Raw genomic sequence first — 15893 nt, forward strand, 5'->3', positions numbered from 1 at the left:
AACAGAGTCGAGAAAACGTAGCACCTAGCCAACCTTATTCTTAGCTCTAACCTTAGATCTCTTGTGCAGAGCACTTTTCTCATTTTGTTAAAATTCGCTCTAGCCTTTTCTATTCTAATTTTAATCTCCTGGAAGTAATCATTTGTGGAGTTGATCATTGTTCCAAGATATGCATATTGGTCTACTTGTTCGACGTTGGTTCCGTTTATGAGGAGATTCTCGTTATTTCTTTGAGTTTTAGATATTCTCATAAATTTTGTCTTCTTGATGTTCATTGTTAAACCGTATTCTTGGCTATATGTCGCTATTCTGTTAACCAGTCTCTGAAGATCTTCAATATTTTCGGCTAAGACGACAGTGTCATCCGCATATCTAATATTGTTAATGGGAACTCCGTTCACCTTTATTCCAGCTGTTTCACCCTCAAGAGCTTGTTTTAGGATCTCTTCGGAGTAGGCATTAAAGAGAACTGGAGACAATACGCATCCCTGTCTCACCCCACGTCTAATTTCAATTTCCTCTGACAACTGTTCGTTAACACGTACTTTTGCTCGCTGCTTATAGTATAAATTAGATATGATTCTGAGGTCATTGTAGTCTATCTTCTTTAATTTCAGGACATTCATTAATTGTTCATGTCGTACTTTATCGAAAGCTTTATTATAGTCAATAAAACAGACATATATGTCTTGATTGACGTCTAGGCACCTTTGTATTAGGATATTAAGTGAGAAAAGAGCTTCACGCGTTCCTAGGCCTTTGCGTACAATGATGAAGCATAATCTATACAAGGAAGTAAATTAACGAACCATCAATAACGTAAGTCAACGCAAGTCAAAAATTAACAGTCCGTATAGGAGGTAAGGCTGAATTCATATTCATCAGTCAAAATATCCTTTACGCGCATCATTTAATAAAACAAAAAGTCCTGAGAAAAATCAAGTTGCAACTTACGGAAACTAATCACCCGTATATAAATCTGTGTATGTGTGTGTACTTGATTTTGATTGGCACTGAAAATGGTCAGGAAACTTTTTCTCAGTGATTTATCGTGCCGACGAAAGAAGAAATTTTTCTTGGAAGCGCTACAGTCGATGTCAAGGCCGCTCTGTTGGGTGTTTACATATCGATGTGACATATATTTTGAGCTCCATTAAAAAGAGATGCGATTTTATAGCTTGTTTTATGGTATACAAGAAAGTAATGGAGATTTTTATCGACGTTGGATGACGAAATTATACAATTTAATGCATTTGGCTGATGGTTCCATTATCATTAAAAGAAAAAACGTTGATAATTGTTAAAGAGTTTTGATATCAATACTGATCAGTCAATACGAGTAATCCCAACTATGTAATAAATACTTTAGTAAAAGTTTGACTTATGATGTTATGTTTGATTTTGTTTATAGAAGTTGCACACCAAACCAAAAATACCCTTAAGAGGAAAGGAACATTTTGACGCCTGTCAAAATTTTTAATGTATTTTAAATGTAATCATTTTTTTCAAATCCTGAGAAAACTAATAAGTATTTTTGAAAAATTTAAATGGAAAATGAAAGATTACTTTATTACCGAGGGCCGAAAGTCCTTTAGAATGAATAAAAAGTTTCTTTTAAATGAGATATTTGAGATTAAAAATCCCAATTATATATCCTTTTTTTCACCCCCGTAACTTATTAAAATAAACATAATAGAAGTTTTCAGGAACTTTCGGCCTTCGGTAATAACGTAATCATTCATTCTGCTTTTAAATTTTTCAAAAATACTTATTAGTTTTCTCAGGATTCGAAAAAAATGAATCCCATTTAAATAGCATTGAAGCCGAAAGTTCGTACCCATCCCCTTAAATATTAAAGAAAGCTCCAATGTTGTATACTCTCTACCCTGTAATAATAATTGTAACAAAGTGTATAGGTATTGGAGAAACGTCCAGGAATATTTCGGGAAGATTAGCATCTCACAAGAGTGACATTAATCTGAATAAACTAAATGTGCATTAAGGTAATATTCAATAATGAGGGATCACACTCTAAATTATGACCAACTAAAAATATGGGCAAGGGAAGCAAATCACAACAGTTTTTAGAAATGTGTTTAATCAAAACCACATAAAACACCTTGAACAAAAGAGCGGACATTCTTCAGTAACCTACTATATCACTATATACTTAAAATTAGCCGAAATTGATTGAAAGAAACATCACATACTATAAAGAAGCCACTTAAAAAGTACACAAAAGATTAAAGAAGTTACTACAAGTCCAAACGAAACCAATTGTTGTTTTTTGTGTGTTTAGTTCCTGCCTTCTCCACCAGTAAAAAACTCTGTTGCTTGAGTAATAGATACTAAGAAATAATAAAGAGAATATCTCTAGCGTCTATGCCAAAGTTTGCGGTGAAGGTTGCATAAGCTTAGGAGTAGTGACAGATAGGCCAAGAAAGCTTCTGTTCATCTTCAACCTAAATTGTAGTTACAATAATATGTTTCTTTATTATCTTTCACAGGAGTGATAAGAGGAAATATCCAGGTAACTGTAGTTTAGCAATCCACCTTACTCGAAATGATTACATAATGAATTACACTGAGATTGTTTATGGAGATGACTTTTATCTACGAAACGGAGAAAACCTAATATTAACAAGTTAAGCGAGATTTGCTCACATTTATGGAATTTAGATAAACAGTGCAATGCCAAGAAACATCGTAATAAGGGAAATTTTAATGTTTAAAACTTAAAGTTATGGTTTTCTGTTGTTCTGTTATAGAAATTCATCTTTTTGGAAATATAGGTAGAATCTCAATACCAATTAACATAAACAGAACTGTTTAAGTCATAAGAACGAACAGAAAACTTACAAAATTTTATGAAACAAAAATATAAAAATATAAAACATTTATAAAAAGCAGCAAATGATATGGTTTTTAAATAGCTTTCAAAATAGCATTACATGCTCTTGTATATTAAAATATCTTATGCTTATATTAAAATGCTCTTGTATATTAAATGCTTGCATATTAAAATCCATTTAACATGTTTAAGGACACAGCTATTTAAAAATGGCCAATTTTTGCAAATAGAATTTTTGTCATTTGTAAACTTGTAGTACTTTCGCCTGACAATCTTAAATTGCCTTAAAATTTAGGTGACGGTAGTTCTATATCTATACAACAATCTCTACTTATTGGATTTCTTGGCCCAAGCCTATAACTATTTTGACCCCCTAAAAATTAAGGTTTTTGCTTCATAAGTAAGCCAGCATATGGCGTCGTTAATATTTTCTCTCATCTGATTATTCTGACTCAACTAATTATTAAAATAGAAGACAAAACCTAAACTTTTAGCGTTTAAACAAGCCTTTAGGTGGCCGAGAACCAAAATTATGGCAGTTTTAATTTTAACTTTAAACTTGCAACAGAGTATATAGTGGAGAAACTTCCAGGAATATGTCAGGAAGATTAGCATCGCACAAGAGTGACATTATTCTGAATAAACTACATAAATCGAAATCAGACAACCAAGTCAATTTTGGCAGGCTTAACTCTCCCGAGCTTTCACCCATCAAACATTACTGAGACATTGTAAGACTAAGATTACTCCATTTACTTCATCCTTCAAATACTCTAGCGGATTTTAGGCACAGGTGTAAGTAACCTGGGATAAAATACCTTAAGAGTAAAGCGATCATCTCATTAGGAGTATGCCCAGAAGTATTTTTGAGTGCAGAAAATATCGGAGTGACAACATAGTTATTATTTTTTTACATTTTTTCACTACTAACTTAAACCCAGCAGATGTGTATACAAAAATGTGTTGTAATAAAACAATATTACTACAAAATAAAAATATTGAAAAATATTAAAAATAAAGGCAATAAAAGTATTTAAAGGAAGCAATAAGTCTTATTGTGCAACAAAATGAGAACGACCTTTTTAAGTAATATTAGTCACTTTACTACTTAATAAAAAATATTTTATTACAGATACTTTGATCAAAATCTGGTATATATAGGTTTATTGTAGATCCAAATTTAGAAATTTTAAAATGATTGCAGATCGTATCGCATTCTGAATATTCTTCCTTGATAAAAATGATGACTATACACACGTAAAATTAATTACTATGCATGAACTACAACAATGTTACTTTACGGTTGATAAAACAGTGTTAACGAAATGCAACTTTCAAATAATTATAATTACATATTTGTTTTTAGCGCAAAAATTTGCTGAACAAGTACCTATATGTTTCTATTAGTTGTTTGGCCAAAATTGTCCATTATCCTTAAATGATCCATAAAATTAAAAGATTGGTCTTGATGGATAAGATATGAGTATGGTCCAATAGACGTACTGCAATTAAAAATCAGATTTAAGGATCTTCAACAGTCTATATACACAAATATGACTCGATACCTAGAACCAAGCTATGGGAAACAATGGAAGACATCAAAGTTCCACGAATATTAATAAAAGCAGTAAAAGCACTCCACAAGAATAACAAAGTAGCTATCAAGACGGGCAACAGAATATGCAGTATGTAGTTTATTCAAGGTGACCAAGGAGCTGCTCCACATCCCCTACCCTGTTCAAAATATTCCTGGAAAAATCCCTGAAACCATGGAAAAAAGGTGCGAAGGAATGGGGAATGAACTTTTATCTACATACACTAGTTTTACCCAGTTGGTATCCTCACTTATGGTTGTGAAAATTAGACAATAAATAAGAAAACCCAAAAAAAATAAGAGCAACAAAGATGGAATTTCTAAGGAGAAGCTGCAGATTAACAAGAAGAAATAGAATAAAAATATCATATAGATTAAAAAAAAAATGGGAGTAAACTCATATATAATAGACTACATTGAACAGAAGAGATTAACTTGGTACTGACGGACATGTCAAAAAAGCAGACCAAAACCGTTGGAAAAACAGAATAACAGAGTGGAGCCCGATAGGAAGAAGATGGGAGGCAGACCTCGAAGATCCTTCAGAGTAAAAAGTGAGAGAACGGTTGAGTGAAGGAATATAGTGAAAACTGTGGAAATCCTTAGTGTATGTATAAAAATCATTTTAATAGGCAAAATTGAAGGTCAGAACGGATCAGGTTGTAAACGACACTCATGTTTTACAGACATAAGAAACTGTTGCGACATCAATACAATAATACGAAGAGCAGAATGATCTTAATCCAAACAGCATGAACGCCTACAAGCTGCGTAGCGTACGGCACCAGAAGAAGCAGAATTTAGCAATTACTTGGAGGAAATTAATAAGACAAAGAAGACAATAGTGTAGAAGGAGTCATGGAAGAAGACGCATCTCCTGGTTAAACGATTCAGAGCTTGGTTTAATTTTGTGCTGATCTCTTTAGAGCAGCGGTATCGAAAGTGCGAATTGCCATGATGATTGCCGACCTTCTAAGAAGAGTTGGCACATTAAAAAGAAGAAAGAGAAATAAAAAAGACAGAAGCTAAACAAAATGGAAGGTTTAGCTACAGATAATATACATTATATTATAGCTCCCCATCCCCATCAGTAACAAGCTTAAGAACGCGAAATTAAGAACAAAAGATGCTGAAAGTGAGTACAACGAAAAACGAAAAAGAACAAATATTAAGAGAAAAGAAAAAGAAATATAGTGAAAAACTCTTGGAAGAAATTGAGGAAAATTAAGGAAAATGAGGGAACAAAAAAGTAGGTATGGAAAATATTTGGAGGAAAAATGGAGAACCGCGTTTTATTTGGATCACAAGGACAAAAATGATACTGACTAAATGATAATTTTATGGGAAACCCAGCAAGCTAGTAGTAATAAGAATCCAACCACTAAGATGGCTTGAACCTACAGGGTATCCCCGAAAATAGTGCGCTCTTTAAAATTATAGGTAGAAGACGCAATTTAGAGCAAAAAAGTCTTATAACATTTTTTTCTAAATTCAGCCGTTTGACCAAAAAACGAAAATACATTTTGATATGCAAACTGAAGTCTAGCAACAACGTGTAATTCAAAGACAGTCACAACAGTCGGTTTGTAGGTCAGTAGTTGTATCTGGTAGGTAAAATAATGTAAATATCAACCAAACCTTCTACAGGCGTCTAGTGTTTACATTTTTTTACCCTGTGCCTGGTCGTACCCTCACATCAAACAAACCAAGAATTTGATTTGTTTGATGTTATTGACATTGAATATTTGGCATAATTGGTTATCTAGTTTTATTCTAGTATTTTGGGTATTAAACAAATATTATATCCATTACTTTGTAAAGGAAACAGAATGGGTAAAGTGCGCAATATTTTATAAATTACCCAGAACACTAAATGGAGACGCATATAAATTTCTTATAAAATGTTTTGCCGGTACTTCTTGAAGTGCCTTTGGAAACACGACGTGAAATGTAGTTTCGTCACGACAGAGCCCCAGAGCTGTGAAAAATCTTCTCGATACCACATTTAAAATTATTCCATATTTCAATAGATTTCAGAAAAACATTACGTAGGTACAAATAATTTTTCCTGGGTGCATTTACATTTTAGGAACTAAACCATAGTTAGTTAAGTAAAAGTTATAATTTATGTAATATTTCGAGCCCTAATTATAAAACCTTAATTAATTCAGATAATAGCAAAAATGCCACATTATTAAAGCAAGAAATAATTATTTTGAAGGTAGGTACCTACCGATGTCAACAACCCCAAAAATCACTCCTCAAATAGTAAATAAACAAGGGGTTCCATTAGGTTAATTCTCAACAGTCACAAGTTCTTCTACACCACATTGCCATGTCATTTAAATTCATGTAAATAAAAATTCACTTCTATGGAGAACAATGTTCACTTTTTCTTGGAAACGGTTAACTTTAGAAAAAAACGTTATAGGACTTTTTTGTTCTAAATTGTGTATTATATCTATACCTTAAAGGAACGCACTATTTTCGGGGACATCCTGTATATAGAGTATACCAGATGATAATATACTAAAAAAGATACTACTGCTAAGTAAAATAGGAAGATGCCAGAGAAGAGGTCGATCCAGAACAAGGTATAAAATGGATGTAGAAGATGATCTAAAAAGACTCAACGTCACAAATTGGAGGATAAAAGCAATCGGCAAGACGGGATGAGGAGAATGATCAATCAAACCACGGGCCTACTTAGCTCGATGGGCTAATTATTATTAAACCGGCAATAAAAATAAAAACGCTAGCAAAATCAAATGTTTTGAGTTTCTAGTCTAATTTTCAGTTAACAAAGCTTCGTAATTTTCACTTGTACAAAAATTAATCACTTCTGTAAAAGTAAGTTAATTGTGTTTCTAATTTTCATCAAACTCCTAAAATTCATTAATCTAAAAACACGACATGTTCACCAAACCATAACAAAACATAATGCGTTTAACTGACCTACTTCACCAGCTCACCGGGGGATCCAAAAATCTAATCCACAAAATAATTCCAACTAGACCAGTCCCACGAAAAAAAAAATCAACACTTTCGATTGTCTCAGTTCATTAAACGTGCGTAACGAGATGATGGTCGAGATGTCACGGCGAACACACTCAGCGTAGAAGAAGAAGATGCACTACACACTGCGGTCAGCAGAAGACTTTTGAGTTTTCTTCTTTGGCTGAGGCGCTACGGCAGAATCTCAATGAGAATGTACCTGCTTGCGATCGGCGATGTGTAGCACATGTGAGAGATGATTTCACAATTAGTCCGGTTGAATTAGTTGCAGATACGGCAATAATTACTAAGGTAATAATAATACTCTGGAATTTACCGTCGAGATCATGATTTGATTTTGATTTGACTGATACAATCTTCCAGAAATTTGAGGGGACGGTACTCATTCAAAGTTGTATAACTTTTAAAACCACTTTAATTAATTCATTGTTATTAGTTTAATTATGTAGCCACTTCATAATAATCTGATTATTCCTTTTGCTTTTCCTATATTTGTTTTTAGTAATTATCTGCCGCCTCTCTTTGGTATAGTCTTCATTACTTTCTTTGAATGCTTTAATATACTCAGTGACATTAGAAGTCAAATCAGAAGGAATCATTTCTGGAACTTAATTTTTTGGCAACATGATACATTTTAATCAAGAATGAAACGATAACATTAGCAAGACTTTTTATTGACATGTAATTAAAAAAAATTAATAATGTGTTTGGCGACCCCCTAACTGAAAGCACCCCTGTATACGTCTAGGTATTGACAAAATGAGATGATCGATGTCTGCTTGAGGCACCTCGTTCCAAGCAACTTGAATTTCATGGATTAACTGTGCCAGAGTGTGTGGAGGATGGTGCAAAATGGACAGTCTCCTCCCCATCATATCCCGCACATGTTCGATAGGATTTAAAACCAGTGAACGGGGTAGCCACGGCAAAAAATTAGCGCCAGCTTCTTGGAGAAAGTCCATAGTTCGATGAGCAATATGGGGACGCGCGTTGTCTTCCTGAAAAAGGGCGTTTCGACGGCCGTCTAGATAAGGCAGTAAAGTGGTTTGTAGGATGTTATCAACATAACGCGCATCTGTCATACTGCCTTTAATAAACAAAAGTGGTGATCCGCTACCATAACCAATAACCCCCAAACCATTACTCCAACTACCGTGTGTAGATGCCTCTCAACAGCAAACCCGATATATCGTCGCTCTCCACGGCGGCGTCTTATCATCTTACGACCATCATTCATATCTAAAAATCGCGATTCGTCACTGAATGCTGCATTATGCCATTTTGTCACCCAATGCTGCCATTCTCTTCACCAATTCCAACGTTGATGACAGTGGTCCGCAGTCAAAGAAAGCACTCGTCGTGGGAGGAATGAAAACAGTCCAAAGGCTCGAATGCTACGGTATAGGGTACGTATAGTAACAAGTCTACCTTCTATACTCCAAACCATTGGCCAGCGATTAGACGCGTAGTAGCAAAACGGTCACGCAGAACCAGGAGTCTAAAGCGCCCATCTTGACGCCCTGTAGTACACCTCGGTTGACCAGTTGGTCTTCTTCGTGTTGCTCTACCTTCGTTTGTCCACACACGACACACTCGCATAACTATCATTGCCGTACAATTAACACGACGGCCAATTTCGTGATACGACAAACCCATATCTCTATAGTCAATAATTCTACCCCTGTCAAAATCAAAATGGTGGTAATTTTGGTGGCTTCAAACTCGAGGAATATTCTTGTACTGAATACAATTAGACTGAGGAATAATAACTAAAAATTTCTGTACCAACCGGTCTTCATAAATGGGTCTTTTCGCAAAAAAAAATTAAAGATAAAACTTTATTTTTACAAAAACTATAAAAGATAAAACATTGATATTGTTATCATAGCATGCTTTAAATATAGTCATTGTGCTGGCAAAAAATTAAGTTCAAGAAATGATTCCTTCTGGGTGTAACACTTCTAATGTCACTGATTATATCCTTGGGCCACTTCTTTTTAGTATTTAGATTTCTAATTTAACATCCAATTTAGATAATGTTAGTGTTCATTGTTATGCTGATGATACTTAAGTGTATTATACATTCTCTCCTACAGATTTGGCAAGTGCTTCAGAAAAGCTTAATAGTGATTTATCTAAACTCGTAATTGAATCTGAAAAACATCAACTAAAATTAAATCCTATTAAATCATCCGCTATGGTTTTCGGTAAAAACAAAGACAGTATTAGGAGAAATATTCAAATTTTGTTGCAAAATAATAAAATTAATTGCACTGATGTGTCCAAAAGCTTGGGTTTATTCCTAGATTCTGATCTTAAATTTAAAAAACATGTGTCGGCTTGTATTCAAAAAGCATACAGTTCATTAAAAATATTATTTCAGCATCGACATATTTTAAGCTCTAGGCATAAAATATTACTAACGGAGTCTTTAGTCTTATCGCATTTCAATTATGGAGATGTCGTGTATGGTCCTTCTCTTGACCAGTTTGATATAAATAGAATACAAAAAGTGCAGAAGTCATGCCTTAGATTTATTTACGGTATTAGGAAGTATAAGAGTGTCTCCTATAAGCCTAAGGATGCTAAATGGCTTGATATGGCGAACCGACGAAAACTCCATGCTCTTTGTCTCTATCATCGTATAATAGTAACAAAATGTCCGCCATATCTATATGACAGAATTAAGTTTAGGACAGACGTTCACAATATTAATGTCAGATCCAAAGGTTTGATATCTCCACCCACGTACAAAACAACAACGTTCCGTAAGTCATACTCTTACAATATTTACAACTTATATAATAGTATCCCTGAATCAATGAAAAAAACTACCTATTAACTCATTCAAAAGAAAAATGAAATTACATCTTCTTGAGTCAACACATAATACCCTATAAACATTACTTTTCATGTCCTATCACCTGTATTGTTTCTTTTTTATTTTATTTCTATTATTTAAATTTAATCAACTGTAATATAACTGTTATATATTTGATTTATATATGCCAGCAGAAAATGTTATTTAATTGTTAAAAAAGGGCCAGAGCTTTGATCAGCAGGCACAGCATTCGTGTTGTGCCATGTTGTTCTCTTGTCCCTTTTACAGAGATTTTTTTTCCTATATTGTTATATTTGGTACTTGTACTTCTTTATTTTGTCTCTGTAATAAAGAGTTTATTATTACTATTATTATACTTTCGGTTATGATAGAGGTAACTGTGTAGTGTGTAGTCTACTAAGTTATTTTCATAGACTCAAAGATAGATAAAGTTGATATCATAGTTAACTATTGACCAATGTTACACAACATACAGTTTGTTCCGAACATTTTCCTTCTAGCTCTTGATGTGTCTATCCCTGGAGAATGTTGGCGATCATTATGGCAATCTTTAACTTTTCTGCAGCTGCGCTTAAATGTTGAACTGCACATATGTTATGTTGAACAAGGTTTTGAGGTTCTTTAACCAGGATGTTTTTCTTCTTCCTGGACCTCGCTTTCTAAAGATTTTTATTTGCAGAGTGGTTATAGGACAGCATATCTGGATTCATTTTGCATAATGTGTCTGAAGGATTGTAATTTCGCGATTTGATGGTAGTCAGCATCTCTCGCTTCTTCTTCATTCTTCTGAGAACCTCTGTAACGTTTCAATCAGCCGATTGAACGCTACACCAAGCTCCGCTTGGTATTTGTCCCTCGGACTATATATTTCTAGAAGCGACCCTACTACCGTCAAGTCAATTAGTACATCTCTTCGAAGCTATTTAATGCGATAAAAATTTGTACTAGCTCCCTTTTGCCATTTGCACGTAAATCAGGCACAATATTGGCATACATTATCGTGTTTCTGTGTAGGCCGTTAAATTATGGGTCTACCTCGGGAAGAAGATTTTAATCAAGCACTACCTGGAAAAGAAAACCTTCTACCGCTACCTTGGAGAGCGAATTGGCTTACAACCGTATCCTGATGCAGTAGAATAAATTAGACAAGACAGTCCTACAGAGACAAGACAGCCCAACAACGTAGCCCTAGACTTCCCCTAACTGCCGGCGACGACAAATTCTACAGGGATTGAGGACCTCCTTTAGGAACTGTGACGGAAAGACTTAGAGCTGAGTAAATTTTTACCTTTATAACTTTTGTACCGATTACCAGCGGGGTCTCGGTCACGGGCTTAGAAAATTAACTTGGTCATCAGTATACAATAAAATGATTTTTGTTAAGTTTTTTTATATGTTAATAAATAGCGTATTTAAAATGATTAGGTAGACTTTTTGTTTCCTGTACCTTTTCTGGGATGGGTGTGAAGGAAGAATGAACAGGGAACGAACCCAGGGCTGAGCAGTCGGGCAGAACACCATTCTGATGGATGGAACGGTGGACGTTTTTCTTTTGAATATCCTAAGGGATGTTCGAGGAATTCCTCCCATCGTTTCTCCCAACAGTGTGGTGTTGCTTAATGCCCTGGTCTTGTTATGATCAGGATGTTACACCTCGTCTTTTGCGACTTCGTCCAAATGCTTCCAATCTTCTGCACTTATCTTTGTTCAAGATCCACGATTGAACGCCATAAAAACATAGAAGACGTAGCATCGCAGCATTCTTACTTTGATTTCAAGAGAGAAGTTGTGGCTCTTGAAGAGAGCCTTCATCGAGTTGAAGGTGCGCGAGCTTCTCAGATGAGCTCTCTAATCTCCTGGTTGTTGGTCCATTCTTCATTTATTATGGTGCCGATATAGTTTTATTGTATCACTCCTTCCAATGTGGTTTGGTTTTAACGTAAAGTTGAACGTTTTCGTAATCGATTAAGCACGGATTAAAGTTTCTTCGTTATAACTTTCTGAAGCAGTAATTAAAGATTTAATAGCACCTCTTTATTTGCCTTTAATTTGGCTTTAGACCAAGTCACTCAGCTGTACAACAAATACATAGAATAACGCACTTAACAAACTCAGTAATATAACAATAGAAATACTGTCTATCGGTGGTTAACTTACGTAAAACTTTTTTTTTAAAACCAGAGGCAGAAATTTTTCATTTATTATAAATTAATAAATGAAAAATAGTTTCTGTCCTTGTGGGATCGGTGTTACTCCCCTGACTTAGTGATAAGTTATACAATTACGTGGCTAAAGGTTCTAGTTCTAAACCAAAGCCAGAATCAGAGAAAAAAAAACTTTTAAAAAGTACCACTGCGAAAAAGAGATCACATTGTTCAAAAAGCGGAAAATTTTTTTTAAAGTTTAAAAAACTTGCCAAGTATGACAACTGACAAGTGTTGTACTTAGGAAATGGTATGTTAGCTAGTACCACCTAACACTTTTATCTATGGCTAGTACTTTGATAATGTTTGCTGTTTATTGTTATACAAGATCTTAAAAATACTTCAACCACATAATTCTATCAAATACTCAAATCATATCGGCTTAGCAGATAGATCCTGTGTACCAAAAAAAAGTTGACTAATAGCAAGCTGAAAATTTGTTAATAGCTTAACTGTCTAGTCGGACTTTGATGCACGGGAACACTGGGACAGGGGAAGTTTTAATTGTGGAACAGGTTAAAAATTTGGAACAAGGTTCATTCAGGAGTACCTCAGGGTTCACTTTTGGGGCCCCTGTTATTTAACATATTCATCAATGATATACACCACTGCTTCCGACACAGTTCACCTCTGCTTTTTGCAGATGATCTAAAGTTCTATACAATTATCAACAATACAGAAGACTGTATTAATCTTCAACATGATCTTGATCGGTTGAGTGAGTGGTGTATGTTGAATGCCATGGCCCTGAATGAATCTAAGTGTCATGCTATTTCTTTTGGACGATCGAGAGACCCAATAGAATATAATTATAATATACAGAATATTCCTGTTGACTGGGTTACTGAAATTCGTGATTTGGGAATTAATTTAGACTGTAAACTTTTATTTGAATCACATTATACATCAAAAATTTCCAAATCTTTACAAATGCTTGGTTTTATAAAAAGATGCACTAGAGACTTTCAGAATATTGATGCAATTAAATTACTATATTGTTCTTTAGTTAGACCTCATCTAGAGTATTGTTCTTGTGTTTGGTCTCCATCTTACAATATTTACATAACAAAAATCAAGACAGTCCAACACAAGTTCTTAAGGTACATAGCATATAAACTGGGTATACCTTTTGAGTTAAATCAGTTAAATTATTATCAAATTGAAACCCAATTGGGTATTCTCTCATTGCGTGACCGACGAGTAATTAAGGATGCAAGGATGCTCTATGGCATAATTAATTCAACAGTTTTGTGTCCTCAGCTACTTGAGCAGGTTGGTCTCCATGTACCTCTCCGCAGAACTCGATTAAATCAAACATTCTATGTTCCTATCCATAGAACCAACTATGCATATAACAACTTTTTATCTCGAGCACTAAGATGGGCAAACACTCAACCTGATCTAGATTTGTCTGAATTCATCTCTGGCCTCAGACGTTTGTTTGTTTGAGTAGTTGTTGGATATTCATTATTGTGATATACAGTGCGGTGGAATAAGTGTTGCCCCCCCCCTGTTAACTTGTTTATTTTAAGAATATAAGCAAAACACTCGGACAGGTCGATTTTTAAACTAACCATAGTATATTATAGCATCAACGTTTCGAACTTTAAGCGATCCCTCTTCAGGTGACAGGTATAACTTTGATTTTTTAAAATGGTAAGGTACATCATGTGACACCTCATTTAACAGCTTTTGAAATACTGATTTCAAAAATGTATAATACTTTAATCCTTTTTGAGATCGTACGCGCAAAATTTCGGTCGAACTCTTTTTAAACGCATTTATTTTTTTCGAATTCTGAGGAAACTAATAATTATTTTTGAAAAATTTAAACGCAGAATGAAAGATTGGATTATTACCGAGGGCTTACAGTCACTTAGAATAAACAAAAAGTTTCTTTTGAATGATATATTTGAAATTAAAAATCACACAAAATTTTCTCTCTTTTTCACCACTGTGACTTATTAAAATAAACATTATAGGAGTTCTCAGGGACTTTGGACGATCGAAATTACTGAAATATTTTATTTTGCATTTAAATTTTTTTAAAATATTTATTAGTTTTTTAAGGATTCGAAAAAAATTATTGCATTTAGAAAGAATTCGACCGACATTTTGCGCCTCTGCTCTCAAACAGGATTAAAGTATTATACATATTTGAAATCAGTATTTTAAGAGCTTCTAAGTGAGGTGTCACATGATGTACTTTTCCATTTAAAATGCGTCCGAGCGTTTTGCTTATATTCTTAAAATAAATAAGTTAACAGGGGGGGGGGCAACACTTATTCCACCGCACTGTATGAATCTGATTTATGTGATTAAGTTTGTGATATTTATATTTTATTGGATTTAGCCATACGGCTCACACTCCCTCTAAGGGGAAAATTGACTCATCCCAGATACCTACGGTATCAAAAGGATTGAGCTCTGGTGGGACTCTTTCCGTGTTATCGAGCCCTAGGTGACTTGGTATGCTGGAGTATCTCCCAGAAATTTTCGTACACATCTGGCCGTCACGAGTAGTACAGCTTTCTGCATGGTCTTATAAAGGTGTTCATTTAGACCCAGCTTTTTTATGTTTTCGAGGAGGTTCTTCGGAATGACTCCAGTAGTAGACATAATAATAGGTATCGTCTGGGTACTTTGCATTCTCCATTGTCTGCGTATTTGAATTTCCAGATCTCTGTACTTGGCGATCTTTTCAGTAAATTTACTACGTAAATTATTGTTGTTAGGTATCGCCACATCAATCAGTGTTGTTTGTCTTGTTATTTTATTAACTAGTACGAGATCTGGTCTATTATGTGCCACTGTTTGGTCTGTGAGCACAGTACGGTCCCAGTATAGCTTGTAGTTGCCATCCTCAAGCATACTCTCAGGGACATATTGATAATATGGGAGATGGTCCGTTTGGAGAAGTCCCAGCTTGATAGCTATCTCTTGATGAAGGATTTTTCCCACTGCGTCATGCCGTTCCTTGTATTCAGTTGCAGCAAATGCCTGGCAGCCCCCTGTAAGATGTTGGATGGTTTCTTGGGTTCGGCATCCATATCGGCATTTGTCGTTCTGGATTTGAGGGTCTTTGACGATGTGTTTCAGGTAATTTTTAGTTGGTATAACCTGATCCTGAATGGCTAGTATTGAACCTTCTGTTTCAGGGAACATCTTACCCGATGTCAACCAATAGTTCGACGCTGTATTGTCGACATAGTCTTGGCTGACCTCATTGGGATGTCGCCCGTGCAGAGGTTTGCCCATCCAGGTGCGCAGTTTTTCGTCCTTAGTAAGGTGGTTTATGCGCATTTCTGGTTCCCTCAATTTAATCGGTGTTGTGTCATCTACTGCGCAAATAGTGCGGTGTAGAGTAGATGTCTCAGCCTGCATCTG

At 34.9% G+C, this 15893-nt stretch overlaps 1 protein-coding gene across 1 annotated transcript in view; it reads right to left on the bottom strand.

The window, feature by feature from the left end:
* Positions 1-7599, bottom strand: part of LOC114328087 (espin) — a 374616-nt gene extending 367017 nt beyond the window's left edge. The window contains exon 1 of the mRNA XM_050642375.1: positions 7401-7599. The gene's annotated coding sequence lies outside the window, so the exon portion shown is untranslated. The remainder of the gene's footprint in view (positions 1-7400) is intronic.
* Between the last annotated feature and the right edge of the window lie 8294 nt (positions 7600-15893).

Source organism: Diabrotica virgifera, chromosome 2 (assembly GCF_917563875.1).
Source record: "Diabrotica virgifera virgifera chromosome 2, PGI_DIABVI_V3a".
Taxonomy (NCBI): Eukaryota; Metazoa; Arthropoda; class Insecta; order Coleoptera; family Chrysomelidae; genus Diabrotica; species Diabrotica virgifera.